Here is a 15,795-nt window from a genome sequence, read left to right as displayed (position 1 = left end):
CTCTCTGTCTTCCTATCACCCATCTCCTCACTCATCTTTCTCTCTCTCTCTCTATCTCGCTCTTTCTCTTCCTGCCATCCATCCCTCTCTCTCACGCTCGCTCTTCTTATCATCCATCTCTCTCTCCCGCTCTCTCTTCCTATCATCCATCTCTCTCTCCCTCCATCTTTCTCTTTTCTCTATCTCGCTCTTTCTCTTCCTGTCATCATCTCTCTCTCTCTCTTCCTATCATCCATCTCTCTCTCCCCCTCTCTCTCTTCCTATCATCCATCTCTCTCACTCTCTCTCTCTCTTCCTATCATCCATCTCCATCCCTCTCTCTCTTCTCACCATTCATCTTTCTCTCTCTCTCTCTCTCTCTCTCTCTCTCTCTCTTTGTGTCTCTGTCTTCCCCTCTCTCTGTTGATCTTTCTGTACCTGTCAGAATGCCTTTTCCGTCCCTGTCTCCCTATGTCTCCCTGTGTCTGTATTAATCTGCCTCTCTTTCCCAGTTTATATAGTGTCACTCTGACAATTATTCAATCCTTTTCAGCTCTCCTATTTTCTCTCTCCCATCTGTACTCCCTTCCCTCTCTTTTATTCAAAAATGTATTAATTGTCTCTCTTATGTCTCAACAATTGTCTTTTTGTCTCTGTTTCTTTTACCTACCCTCTTTTGCTTCTTCTCAAGCATCTACCCTCTTCAACTCGCCACTTGTTTCTTCCCTCCGCTCATTTCCCTTCTCACACTCTTTTCCGCTCGCTCCCTCTTTTCTTTCTTTGCTCTGTCGCTCTCCTCTCACCCTCTCTCTGGATCAGACTTGTCTCTTCCCTTCTACTCTCGAAATGAAATGTGCTACAGTTTGTATCAGGACCACAGGCCCAGGATCACAGGTAGGCCTGGGCTAAAATTCCGTTCCGCTCGCGGAAATTGTGATAATTTGACATTTTCGCGTTCCGCGGAGAGCTCGAAAATGTCAAATTTTCAGAAATCCGCATTTTACCTGAAATTTTTGGCTCGCTCGCGCTGTAAAATAATACATTCTAGCGTGCGCGCGCTCGCCTTACCTGAATCCCCGCGTTCGCCGACAAGTTTTCCCGATCTGGTCGCGTTCTCCACGAGATATTGGATTGTTTGTAGCCATTTGTGCTGTCTCGCGTCAGTTCGCTCCCGCAGTAATGTCATTCGTCGCGCGACCACATCTTTCTTCTCGCGATCTTGCACCGCGAGACAAGTGAAAACAAGATGGCCCGTGAGCAACCGCATGGGTAAGTTGGCGAGCCGCGACCACGCAGAAAATACCGCGAACGGGCGGGAAAAAAACTTCTGCATCTTCGCGATATTTCCGCGTGTTTGCGGAGATTTTTAACATTTTCGCGATTATTTGCGTAAGTGAATTTCGCAAATTCCGCCCACCTCTAATCACAGGCCCAGGCTCTGCCAGAAAACTTGTCACAACCCTATGCAAAGAATTCAGCCAATGGGAGAGGAGACTCGACCACCAATGAACAGGCAGCATACACGGCAAGGCCCTCCCTCGCTGCTGGCATGACCTTGTAGATTCCACAAACACCACGTTTTACACTTAAACCAAAGCTCTACCTATATGGAAAGCACCACACTCGTCTCGGGGCCTTTACTACAGTCAATACCGTTCTTTCCTCCATCAGTAAAATCTCCGTTATGCTTTTTCATCCTATGAGGGTTTGCCTCCGTTGCCAACGCTTTATGGATACCTTCCTGTTTCAGCTGCCTCATGGAGGGGTGTTGCGTTCTGTCTCGGTGGAGAAGATAAAAGCAAAGACTTCCGGTGGGTGTGTCCCCCACAGGGAGGACGGCCTGTCCCTCCAGCATATAAAAGCATACAACTGTACAAGATCACACAATTATAAAATCAGTTCAAATGTAAAGGAATAATAAAATCTCACAGTGCACAGGAATCTAAAACAAAACTCATATCACTAATGCAAAAGGGGCAGGTCTAGCCTCCTAAACCAGGTGGAGTGTTGGAATTAGCGCCGTCCGAAAACACTTCTTTGACTTCTGTCTGAGTTAGGGACACTTAGCGGCCTTTAAAAGGGTCTTATCCATTTTCTTCTAGGTTCACGATAATCTGGGCAAGAGAACAGAGGGGCATATTATCAAGACAGGCTAAAACAGCGATAATGGGCTTGATAACATGCTCTATGGAATTCCAATTGAAGCTCAGGTTAGATGTCCTTCACATCTAACATGGGCTTGAAATGGAATTCGATAGAGCATATTATCAAACCCATTATTGCCGTTTTAGCTGCAGTTTTCTGCCGCTAAAACGGCGATAATTTTATCGCCTGTCTTGATAATATGCCCCACAGTTTGGTTGTGTGTTTCCAGTGCGGAATTGTTCCTATAGCAAATGAAAGGGTCTGTACAATCAGTGGTCCACACAGGTGCAGACATTTGTGCCAATGTGCCAAACCAGGATGTAATATACAAACATCTGGCCTACAGAGGTCAAATCTCGTCCATATTCAGTTAAAGAGACGGGACCGGCTTTAAATCCAATCATCTCTCCATAAGGGAACCATTCTTCACTGTCCCACACAACTTTTCCAGTCCAAAATTCCAGTACGTAAACTTAAATTTGCCTCCCATAAGCCCACACATAGTTGTGGGTTATTCCATGTGGCTTCCAAGCCTAATTGTGTAAGCCACAGTTCCACATGATGTAACCAAGGTGGGAAAGCACTTCTGTCCGAACTCAACGCTTCCAAAAGACCATTCCTATATCGAGTCAACTTGGGGTGGACGACAAGATGGATTAACCATCAGATAGGGGAATTCCTACACCCAATACCATTGGTCCTTCACCTTTACTATCCCCTCCATGTTCCACCAATAACTGCTTCTACTCTCAGTGAGGATCTGAATATCGGGTTTCCTTCCATGACATAAAGGGGTTTCTTACCCACACCCATGCTCCTCCTTTGACTTTGCCACACACCTTTTCCCTTCATCTCTGGCATCACAGCTCTATTTAGCCATTCGCAGACATGCTTCAGCTTTGAGTTGAATTACTTCATCTATGTTTTCCTCATTCACTTCTCTCTGATACCATCTCCTCATCCTTGCAGGGCACAACCTCAACGAGAATACTCCCCCTCTAAGCTCTTCGAATGGACTGCGACCAATGACTGAAGGTGTAGGGCGGAATTAAGGTGGTCATGTTGCAGGGATTCTGCACAAGCAGAACTATGGGTAGGCTTATTGGAGTTCGTGCATAGGGACTGAGTCTTCCCACCACCTTAGTACTTCTAAGACTAGGACTGACTAGCTATAGTGTCTCACTTGCTCTCCTACTCACTCAGAGAGAAACAAGTGATTAGAAACTCCAGAACACAACACTCGTAAATCTCTCAGGTATCGCGGTTACAAGACACACCCTTTTGCTCACAGTCTGGTACTAGTCCACAATAAGATCTGACAGAGACATGAACAAGTTTAAAATATTTATTTTAACTAACGTGCTCTAATATGCAGTAAACGTGCCACAACAAGAAGGAAAATGCATAACCTAAATACGGTCAGCATAGCAAGTAGTCCGTAAATCATGAAAGGAGCTGTCATTGTAAAAAGGCAATGTAGCCTATTCTCTCTCCCCTTGTATAGAAGCAGAATAATTATATATTAGAACATCTCTGGGTGTTATCAGCAGACTCCGTACCTCAGTCTATAGATGGTAGATCTACATCACAGGTGCTGTCTTGCTCTTCTCCCTGGAAGGGTCCCTCTCCAAGTGTCTGCTCCCTATCTGTGTATTCAAATAAGACCAAAGGACGCGTTCCCAAACAACATCTGCATCTGCATGTTTTGTCTAGGTGCTAGGGCCTGACCAGAACAGAATAACAAGGGGCATTGTTGTTCGACTTTGCTCACAATGTTCAGACTAAATCCCAGAAACCTGCAGAGTGCGGACACAGCGATAGGTTCTCATGTGAAAACGGCAAAAGAGGCAGTTGCAAAATAAACTTGTATAGTAACGTGCGCAAAACTGCGGACAATCTGCAGCGCGCCCATGATAATTTAGGGAAGACACACTTTGATGGTACCCTCCTACAATGTTCAATTCTTTCTTGGTATTATAGACCTTTCCAAATATGCTTCAGTCTTTGCAACACCACACACGTGAACAAAAATCCAACAAAGCAATTGTCTTCCCTTCATATGACCCTGGTGACCTGTCGGAAGGCTCTATCTTTTTATCATCCCAGCACTGTCTGAAAAGGTACCCTGTTATTCGAGGACTTCTTGGGCCTGTATTCGCTCAAACCTTTCTTATCCACTGTTATGTGTGATTGGGGTCAAAACTCTATTCTAAGAATCCCATATCTATCCCTCTAACCTTTCAGTGCACCTTTCATTGACATCACCAGGATGTTGCCCATCCTCACTCCATTCCATTCCACTTTCGTTTGAGTGCTTCAACACACTTTGTCAAACATGCCCTGTCTTATCACATTTCTTTGAGCAGATCTCCTTGTAGGGTGGAGATGCTCGCCCACCCCATGGAGGGACATCTGCATCACAAACATGCATTCCAGTGTTCTCAGGATGCTCCCCCTGGATGTGGACCATCATCCCCCTTCGGCTAGAGCCCAGCACTCTCTCAAAGTATTCAAACTGGACATGAAATCTCGTTACCATATCATATTGACTTATCTTCTGTCAAAATGGCATGCACAGTCCTTATAAATGGTGGGAGATCTCTTCCAAGAAGCCCAGATCCTCACATTCGAATAAGTTCATCAGGATGATAATATTCTCCTCCAATAATTTTGGGGCGCCCTGGATGAGGGACCACCTTGCCATGCGGTGATACATACTCCATACCTCATAGAGCGTGGACAACATTTCATCACATGACTATACAAAGCCATTAGGGAACAAGTGGTACATTTCTCTGCTTCACCTCCGCCGCCCCTGGGAGGAGGACTTAACAAGACCTTTTAACGAACCTAAGTGGTCTAGTGCCCTGTAGCCCCCTGAGATTTGTTCGGGGAATGCTCATTTAAAAAATATCCTATACATGATCCTTCACAAGGCTTATCTTACACCCTCTCATCTAAATCACATGATCCCTGGAGCCAATTTCACTTGTCCTAGATGTTTCACCCAGATTGCTGGCTTCTGGTATATGCTTTGGTCATGCCCTATAATTACAAGTTCTTGGCATGCAATACATGCTTCATTGAGCCCAATCACAGAGCTCACAACGTTGAACTCATGGGAGGCTGCTGCCTTAGGTATTTTCTAAAGACATAAAAATACAGGGTTCGGGTGCAATCCGCCAATCTGATCCTACTCTTGGCCTTTGCATCTACTAACTATGCACTGAAAGGACCAACACCCCCTGGCTCTCGCCCTATGGCATAAGGCACAATTTAGATGGGGAGAAGCAGAAAGCTCTGCACTGCATTTGAAGGAGACCCGTTGTATACGCCGGCGCCCTGTTGCTGCTGCCTGGGATACTATGCTTATGCAGTATAAAGAAGTGACTGAGGAGAATCCCCCTCCCTCACTGTGTTAAGTTTTTAGACATCAGGTCACCCTCTCTCTCCATCATGATACATCTGAGTTCACTATTGCCCCATGAACCACCCAAATTCTGGTCCGCAGTACACTATTTTCTCTTGTGCACCCCCTAGTTCCTTTTTCCACGTTTTGTAACCCAGCCCTATTATTCATTGGGCCCCACTCATCCTTCAGTGTGAGCCAGCGCAATTCACTCCTGTAATTTGTTAATGTCATATCCTGAAACCATTGCTATTGTCTAGAGTTGATAAAAACCCAATACAAAATGTCTAACAATCCTATTAACTTATCTTCATGGTAAATCCACCTAAAAATTAACGGACTATCCCTATGTCAAACAGTTGTCAACAACTGGGCGGAGGTTGATAGATTTTCATTTCTACCCTTTAACCTACTTGTCAGAGAGGGACGCTGATCTTCAAAATTAAAGTGACCCCACATGGACGGACACCCGCTAACCTCAGGGTGTTCCAGCGGTGTACCAGCCACAGATAATCCAATACCATACACTCAACCTGGGCCCATAAACACACATTCTCACAATGACTAGTTAAACCGCTGGGGTCAAAGTTTAGGTTGTTTCTTATTGTAAGGCTTTATCTAAATTAATGCATGTGAAAAATTCAAAGTACAGTACAGCCTCCGTTACCCAAAGGAAGAAAGATTCAATTAGTCAGATTTAAACAATCAAATATCATATTACTTGCAATGACGTTGCATAGAGAGGAGAGGATAGAGAGAGAAAAGTACATCTGCACATTCACAAGAATATAGGGCCATATTAGCAAGGACTAGCGATAATCATCGAAAAGCGCGCTTAGCGCTGTATTTTTTATCGCCGGCTATTGCTGGTTTAGATCGCGGAGATAACACGTTATTATTAACGTTTATCTCCAAGGCGATAATAAACCAGTGATAGCGGCGATTCTCCATCAATAACGCGGGAATACCAGCGATGAACTCCCATCAGCCGTAGAATCCACCCCCCATAGAAAACAATGGCTAAGTCAGGATTTTAGCAGGTGTTAAAATCCAGCGCGAGTTTTTTTATCGCTTCTCGGGCATTGCTAATAGGGAGAAGTTGTGTTAGTGACTTCTTCCTATTACTTTTAGTGAGGAACGCCCACTTTGCATGTCATTAGCGATAAATATCGCTGACATGCAAAGCGGTAAAAAAACGTCCGCTATCACCATTAAGCTGTCGCTAACAGTTGTCAGAGACAGCTCGCTAATAGGGCGATAAAAATATTGCCGCTTTATCGGCAAAGAGTGCCGCTTAAGCGGTGATACTGCCCTTGCTAATATGGCCCATAGTTACCTAGGATGGTGTGAAAACCAACCCCTTGGCCAAGGAGCCGGGAAGGGTCCCCCATGAAAGATCAGGCGACCAAGGCTTCAGGACAGGAATCAGGAAAGGATAAATGACCTCTCTAACACCGACACTGGCGTCGCACCCCTCTCTGACACTTTCTTCCTACTCGAGATTTTTCCGCGATCTTCTTCTAAATTGAAGTAAATTTAAAGTATTGGGTTTGCAATTCGATTCTTCATCAGTATTTGCTCGTCACTCCGACAGCATCCCGAGCTCTGCAGCATTCAGCGTCTCTCCTTGCTCTCGGACAGCATCCCGGTCTCATGCCATAACTAACTAACTAAACTGCCTCAATTATACCCTTCTAAGCTCATGTACCACCCATTAATGTTTCAATATCATGAACCTTTTAATTCTGATTGGACAGTCAAGGGGGGATGATCATCACACCATGCTTATTTTCCCAATTATTCTTTGACTTCTTTGTTCAATGATCCCACCCCTTACTTTTTACTCATATTTCTTTATTCCCGCCCGCATTCACATCATTTTAGAAACAATATTATAAACTTTGCAGGTTCTCATCCACTTCTCAGGACATCGGGGCTGGTTCCCAGGGTATGTGTCGGTTTCGTCTATGGACTGTGTTCAAGTCTCGCATCCTTTCCTTCAGCTCCCTTATACTGCGCATGTGTAGCGGTCACATGGGTTATAGACTCCAGCATCCCATAAGAGGCCCAAATATATACTGATAGGAAAGTAAAAAAGAACACATATTAATTTCAACATAAAATGGTTTCACTGTATACCACCTATTTCTACTCTAATCCCATTCACTTATAAATGCTTTCCCTGCATTAGCTTTAGTAAAACAGCATGTTTTAGTTTCGGCAAAGCAGATGCTTAGCTTGTGAGCTTCCAAGCGGCAATTTTAAGAGCATTTGCGCAGGTCCATAAAATTCTCTCCAAGCGACAGCTCGTCATTGTGCGTAGATGCAGTTGAAGCATGCGCAACATAGATTCCCGTGTTAGCAGCCATTTTAGCTTTCACTCAGGTTACTTATTAGTAAGACACATAGGCAAGCTGCTTTTTCTAATATATCGTGTGTGGTGCGTATTAATTTTCACAATGCACAGTTAATACAAGGTTATGAGTTATATGAGAGGATTGCTTCCGAGCAAGTCTCTTTTTGTACGAGTCCTTGCTCCATCAAGGGTGTGATAAATACAAAAGTGGACTCCGGCCCGAAAATCCATATCCTGGCACAGGCTCCTCGCCAACACTACTACACCCCTGATGTCTCAGACCACCACCTTCCTACACTACACAAAATAGTACATCTCCGCCCATAAACGTTTTTCTTTTGGGGACATCCTAGACTAACAAATCGACTTTCACCAACAATGTCAGTCTTGTCAATAGTGTGTCCGACACAGTCCTGCCATCCAGGCTTCTACATATCAGGCAAACTCTGTAGTGCGAACTCTGTTCTCTCTGTAAAGAGCTCTGACCCTCCCGGTAGAGTAAGGTCCGCACTGTATAAAAACCTTCAATAAATAAATAAATCGATTAATTAAAAAGAACTCTTGATTGTTGATGGTTTCTCCTCTACCCTTTGTGCTTACATCTTACATAATGTGGTCCCTCGCGAGTTCTCTTTCACGTTTCCCACGCTCCTACTACCCTTGTTTGGGTGGTCTCTCTTTTTCTTATAATGAGAAAAATCCCTTGAGTAGCAACATTTTGCAGGTGACTGGTCTATCTTTGAGCTTGCAGCCATGAATGAGTCTCTCTATCTGATTCTTACTCACAGTACATTGACGGTGAGTGCGCTGAGCATGTTTACCACCAGTGTCCACCTTAGACTGAGACTAATGATATGCAGAGCCCCTTATTTATGTGCAGGTAGCCTGGCACAGAGGAGACTCTTCCAGGATTGGTAATGACCTAGAGTAGGCCTTATGATAAGAGTGGGCGTTCATAGTGTAGGTCGATAGGGCTTACCGGAAACGCTGGGCTACTTTCACTGCATTATACATATTGGCAAAATCTGCCCTAATGTACAGTTTTGCTCCACTTAGGCCTACAGGGTCCAGCAAGGTACCTGGGGTCAAACAAGCACGCCCAGTTTGAATCTGTGGTCCCCAACACACTCCATATCCATCTAATGGGACATAAGGATTTGTCATTTTTCTCTAGGTCAGCTCATAATCAGACCCTAGACCTTTATTCTTCCCCCTTCCTAATGGGCCAGGTTCATTACCCTGCTCCCCAGCAGAGGGGACATAAGCCCCCCCACACAAAAGGAATACTTATCAGTGATTGTCCCACTCCCTGGGAGAGGAAATGAGCATGGGGAAAATCTGCATCAGACAGCCCAGGCCCTGTAGAACAGAGGAGGAAGCCGAGACCTCTGGACCCAGCACAGCAGGGGCTCGCCTCAAGAGCCAGCGCAGTAGGGGCTCGCCTCTGGTGCCAGCGCAGCAGGGGCTCACCTCTGGAGCCAGCGCAGCAGGGGCTCACCTCTGGAGCCAGTTCAGCAGGGGCTCGCCTCTGGAGCCAGTACAGCAGGGGCTCGCCTCTGGAGCCAGCGCAGCAGGGGCTCGCTCGCCTCTGGTGCCAGCACCGCAGGAGCTCGCTCGCCTCTGGAGCCAGCGCAGCAGGGGCTCACCCCTGGAGCCAGCACAGCAGGGGCTCGCCTCTGGAGCCAACACAGCAGGGGCTCGCTCGCCTCTGGAGCCAACACAGCAGGGGCTCACCTCTGGAGCCTGCACAGCAGGGGCTCGCCTCTGGAGCCAGCGCAGCAGGGGCTCACCTCTGGAGCCAGCACAGCAGGGGCTCGCCTCTGCAGCCAACACAGCAGAGGCACACCTCTGGAGCCAGCACGGCAGGGGCTCGCCTCTGGAGCCAACACAGCAAGGACTCGCTCTGGAGCCAGCACAGCAGGGCTCGCTCGCCTCTGGAGCCAACACAGCAGGGGCTCGCCTCTGGAGCCAGCGCAGCAGAGGCTCGCTTGCTTCTGGAGCCAACACAGCTGGGGCTCACCTCTGGAGCCAACACAGCAGGGGCTCGCCTCTGGAGCCAGCACAGCAGGGGCTTGCTCGCCTCTGGAGCCAGCACAGCAGGAGCTCGCCTCAGGAGCCAGCACAGCAGGGGCTCGCTCGCCTCTGGAGCTAGCACGGCAGGGACTCGCTCGCCTCTGGAGCCAGCGCAGTAGGGGCTCGCTCGCCTCTGGAGCCAGGACAGCAGGAGCTTGCCTCTGGAGCCAGCGCAGCAGGGGCTCGCTTGCCTCTGGAACCAGCACAACAGGGGCTCGCTCGCCTCTGGAGCCAGCCAGTAGGGGCTCGATCGCCTCTGAAGCCAGCACATCAGGGGCTCGCTCACCTCTGGAGCCAACCCAGCAGGGGCTCGCCTCTGGAGCCAGCGCCGTAGGGGCTCGGTTGCCCCTGGAGCCAACACAGCAGGGACTTGCCTCTGAAGCCAGCACAGCAGGGGCTCGCTCGCCTCTGGAGCTAGCACAGCAGGAGCTTGCCTCTGGAGCCAGTGCAGCAGGGGCTCGCTCGCCTCTGGAGCCAGCACAGCAGGGGCTCGCTCACCTTTGGAGCCAGCACAGTAGGGGCTCGATCGCCTCTGAAGCCAGCACATCAATAGCTTGCTCGCCTCTGGAGCCAACACAGCAGGGGCTCGCCTCTGGAGCCAGCGCAGGAGGGGCTCGCCTCTGAATCCTCAGTGTGAGGAGTCAGGCGATTATGTCAGCTACGGGTGGAGCTGAGGGAGTGGTGTAGATAGACCTTTGACTGCCGGGGCGATCCCTGTGATAGCCGCTCTGCGCCGGACTCATTTAAAAATTGGGGGGAGCGCTGGCGGGTTCCTCGGACTGTTGACACCCCGCAACAGCTGCACTGAATAACAGAGGTGTGAATGCGATTGCTGCTTGAGACAGCAGGTAAGAGCTAGGGGGAGGTGGACGCCCCCAAAACTCATGCCGCCCCTTCCTTGCTACACCACTGAGCTGAGGCCGTCAAAGGTGCTCTTTCCAGAGAAAACTTGGCGTTGCTGTTTTTGTATTCTCCCAGATTGTGTGAAGGAGGGTTGAGAGTTGAGACAGGATTGGCCAGTGGTGCCTGACCCCTAACATATTCCACCTCCACTTAAAAACCTCTGCACAAGGGAGAGGAAGTTATGAAGACGCTGGACGTGGGAGGCAACAACGACAGGAAGGATGACCAGCTGGAAGGAGAAGCCACCTCATGCACTGCAAAGATGGACTTAGGACTTTGACTCCAGCTGACCCCCAGGACTAGGATTGGTCTCTCCAGGACTAGTGATGCTGGCCCGCTTATGCCCCCCCTGTGGACCAACTGGGTGAAAGAACAGGCCACATATGCCCCCTCCCCCCACCCCCCCCCCCCCACCCCCGACCACAGCTACTCTGCAAGACAGCCAGGAGGCTCTGGGGACTGGAAAGTGCATAAAGGAGGGTGTTTAACTGGCTGGTTTTGGAGGGACGGCGCAAGACGCCCCCAGCTGTAGGATGGGAGCACCTGGAGTCAGGCAGAGGACAAGGTTGGCACAGGGAAACAGAAGCTCCAGCTCCATACAAAAGACTCACAGAGTGGGGTTGCCACCAGGACTACAACAAGCCAAGATGAAGAAAATGTATAACGGGTCCAGAGCTATGGCCTTTTCAAGATTTGACTTCATAGCGCTCTGCCATATTTCCCTTTTATTATACCCGGAAGGGCCAGGGCCCGGGGGTTTCTCGCAGGAGTATTTCAATACAATCCCATCAAGTCTCCATTTGGGCACCTGGAGAATAGCAGTCAACCACATCATCATGAGAACCTTTATTCTGATGTTCAGCCATGAAGAAACTGACCGATGCCCATGTAGTCAATCAATAAATCAATCAGGGTATTTTAAGTGCGCTACTCACCCGAGAGGGTCTCAAGGCGCTGGGGAGGATGGGGGGAACAGATGATACGTTCAGCCGAAGGGCCAGGTCTTGAGAGTCTACCTGAAGGTGTTCAGGGAGGGGGCGTGCCTGATGTCTGCTGGGAGCTTGTTCCAAGTTTTGGCCGCGATGTGGGCGAAGGATCTTCCACCTGCTCTGGCTCTGTGGATGTGCGGGGTTTCGGCCAGTGGGAGGTTGGAAGATTGAAGGTTTCTTTTAGGTAAGTGAAAGTTGATTCTGTTGTTGAGGTATGCGGGTCCGGTGTTGTGTAGACATTTGTAGGCTTGGGTGAGGATTTTGAAGGTGATTCTTTTCTCCAAGGTGAGCCAGTGGAGCTTTCGTAGGTGTTGGCTTATGTGTTTGTGCCGGGGGGTGCCGAGGACGAGTCTGGCGGCGGTGTTCTGTAGTGTTTGGAGTTTGTGGAGTAGGGACTTGTTTATGCCGGCGTAGAGCGTGTTTCCATAGTCGAGTCTGCTGGTGATGAGTGCGTGGGTGAGTGTCTTCCTTGGCTCTGGAGGGATCCACTTGAAAGTCTTGCGGAGTATTCGGAGGGTGTTGAAGGAGCTGGAGGTGACGGCGTTGACCTGACAGTTCATGGTGGGGGATGAGTCGAGTATGATGCCGAGGTTTTTGGCGTGGTCCGAGGGGGTCGTGGGCTTCCGAGGGCAGTCGGCCACCAGGTGTTGTCCCATGCTGAGGGGGTGGTTCCAAGGACGAGGACTTCTGTCTTCTCGGCGTTGAGCTTGAGGCAGCTGTTGGTCATCCAGGCTGCGACGTCCTGCATCCCCTTTTGGAAGTTGAGTCTGGCGGTGGCAGGGTGTTTGGTGAGGGACAGGATGAGCTGGGTGTCGTCGGCGTAGGATACGATGTTGAGGCCGTGTTGTTGGACGATGGCGGCGAGGGGGGCCATGTAGACATTGAAGAGGGTCGGGCTCAGTGACGACCCCTGTGGGACTCCGCATGTGATATTCGTGGGGTCAGAGAGGAAGGGTGGTAGTCTGGTCCTTTAGCTTCTTCCGGTGAGGAATGATCAGATCCACTCTAGGGCTGTTCCTTGTATGCCGCGTCGTGTAGTCTGGTGATTAGTGTTTTGGGGGAGAAGGTGTCAAAGGCTGCTGATAGGTTGAGTAGGTTGAGGGCTGTGGAGTGGCCTTGGTCCAGGAGGGTGCGGATGTCATCCGTGGTGGCGAGTAGGGCGGTCTCGGTGCTGTGGTTGCTCCGGAATCCGGATTGGGATGGGTCTAGGACGGCGTTATCTTCGATGAATCTTGTCAGTTCCCTGTTGACTGTTTTCTCTGCCACTTTGGCTGCAAAGGGGAGGAGCGAGATGGGACGGTAGTTCCTGAGGTCGGTGGGGTCACCTGTGGGCTTCAGGGGCAGGGGTCTGACTTCTGCGCGTTTCCAGTCATCTGGGAAGGTGCCTGTTTCGAAGGTGGTATTGATGATTTGTTGTAGTTTGGGCGCGATGGAGGTGGTGGCTCTGTGGTAGATGTGAGGGGGGCAGGAGTCCATGGGAGCCCCTGAGTCGATGCCTTTCATGGTCGTGGTGGTGTCTTTGAGATGTGACACCTAGTGGGGAATGGCAATTACTGATGTCGCAAAGGAGGATAGCAATAATGACATCACCATGACGAAGACGACTTTTATTTTGGCTTTTAGCCACAAAGAGCCATTGCCTGTCTGGGGGAGTGGCTAGTTTGAGAATGGCAGTCACTGACGTCACCGAGTGGAATTTCTGACTTTCAGCCACAAAGAACTAGAGGGGTGCCTGTGTGGAAGAGCAGTGACCCCAAGAGGCCAGTTAGAGAATGGCTATCACTGACATCACTAGGGAGACTTTTATAATGGCTTATTGCGGTTTTCAGGCAGAAAGGGCCCGGGCAGTTCCTGTCTGGGGGAGAAGTGACACCTTGTGTCCAGTTGGAGAATAACTATCCCTGACATCACCAGAGAACGACCTGGGCAGTCTGGGGTAGAAGTGACACTTGGTGACCAGTCACAACACGGTACTGCTGAGGTCACCGAAATGCCCTTTATTCAACCTCTCATCCACAGACTAGGCTGGGCACAACAATAAATTAGTCGGGCAATAAAAACAAATCACTGAATTGTTCAGTAATAAGGTAAAGAAACCTCGCCCCGCGAATTCATCAGGCACGCAACTGGCTCTCGCTCCACATACCTGGGCCAAATTAACCTGCTCAGAATACCTGACAGTGCCCAGTGCTGACTGTGCGCGCGTCTTCACCACACCCGTGCCAGCCGGCTGGGTGGCACTGACGACATGCACAGAGGGACCAGAGAGTGATGCTCCGTGCAGCATGGCACCTCTTCCCCCACCAGGCGCGCAACACCCATTGGACTCAAAGGGCTTCAGCCCCCCCTCCGTCGTGTGTGGCAGCCCGGGATGTGACAGCTTCCCGGGCACGCACACAGCCGCGCCCGAGTACTCCACAGGTCTTTAAAAGACCATTTGCATGTTAATGAGGCCTCGCTATTGTTTCACCCCTTCTAAGAGCCCCTGCAGCTCCACTCTACCTATTGCTTAAAGATTCAGCCCCCCCCGAAATTTTTTCTTAGCCCCCCTCCCCTCCCCCCCGAAATTTGGCTCTAGTTGCGCCACTGTCCCCCACCCACCACCATGTTTGAGTCTCTTTGGGCCATCCTTTGTACCAGCATAAAGCGTGCACAGTGGCACTGAAGACAGGGCACAGAGGGGCAGCGAGTGAGGTGAGGGGTCGAGGCTCTGAGGGCAGCAGGGACGTTATGCCCCTCCCCCCACCCTGCATCATGTCTGTTGGTTTCCTGTTCTTTGGGTCATCCTAGGTACCAGCTTAGAGCCTGCTGGGTGGCACTGAAGTCAGGACACAGAGGGGCAGAGAGTGATGCCCGCAGGCAGGAGGGCACCTCTTCCCCTCACCCAGCACCAGGTTTGATGGTCTTTGGGCCATCCTGGGTACCAGCTTAGAGCCTGCGGGGTGGCACTAAAGACAGGGCACAGATAGTGATGAGAGGTGTCGAGGCTCTGAGGGCAGCAGGAACTTCATGCCCCCCACCCCACCCGGCATCATGTCTGATGGTTTCCTGTTCTTTGGCCCATCCTGGGTACCAGCATAGAGCCTGCTGGGTGGCATTGAGGCTTGGAATAACAGGAGATGATGCGAAGAAGGTAGGTGTCCGCCCTGCAGCATAGGCAGAGTGCCAAACAACAACAGACATGCCAGCTTTAGTAATCCTAAAAATAAGTACCCGCTGACAGGAGAGTTTAAAACACTATATAAAATGAAATCACACCCTGAGCACCAACACGCAAATGCGATGGGTTTGAGAAAGAGGCCAGCGCGATCCAACAGGGAAGGACAGGGGTTTGGCAAGAGATGTACAGAGAACAGTTTATTTACTCCAGCCTCTTCGTGCCTCAGTGACGGGTCAGGTTTGTTTTTATTAGCATCGCACACATGACGCAGAGTGACGCCCTCACTCCGACAGCAGCACCCGGGCGTCACAGAGAACTCTTCTAATGCTGCAGCGGCCCCGTGGACAGAGTGCTGTACATGCAACAGAGCTGTGTACGTGACATCTGCCGAGAAAAGGAAAAATGGAATCTCGGGACCCACAGATTGTAGGTCAAGGTGGGTTAGGAAAAGAGGGCACAAGGGGCGGAGCCACGAAAAGCGGACGCTCACAGCCACCTTACAGATTTGTTAAATACGGTGCTGTAAAGAAACTGGCAATGAGGTCACATGTGCTAGTAAATCTGTTCTGATTTACTTAATTGATCACAAACAGACTGTGTTTTAAAATATCTTATGTGCTTAGCTTAGTGCAACTGCTGAAGACATCTTTGGGTGCTCGCCAATTACCTGGGGACAATAATAAAATAAGATAGCTCCGGTGGTTAATGCACTTGCTGGAAAGGTCTGTGTTTTGTCATGTCACCGTTTTAACTCAGCTGAAAGTAGCACAGATGGTCTGTG

The sequence above is a fragment of the Triturus cristatus genome, chromosome 1_1 (assembly GCF_964204655.1).
Source record: "Triturus cristatus chromosome 1_1, aTriCri1.1, whole genome shotgun sequence".
NCBI lineage: Eukaryota > Metazoa > Chordata > Amphibia > Caudata > Salamandridae > Triturus > Triturus cristatus.
The sequence above is the reverse complement of the archived record's forward strand: the minus strand, read 5'-3'. Positions refer to the sequence as shown.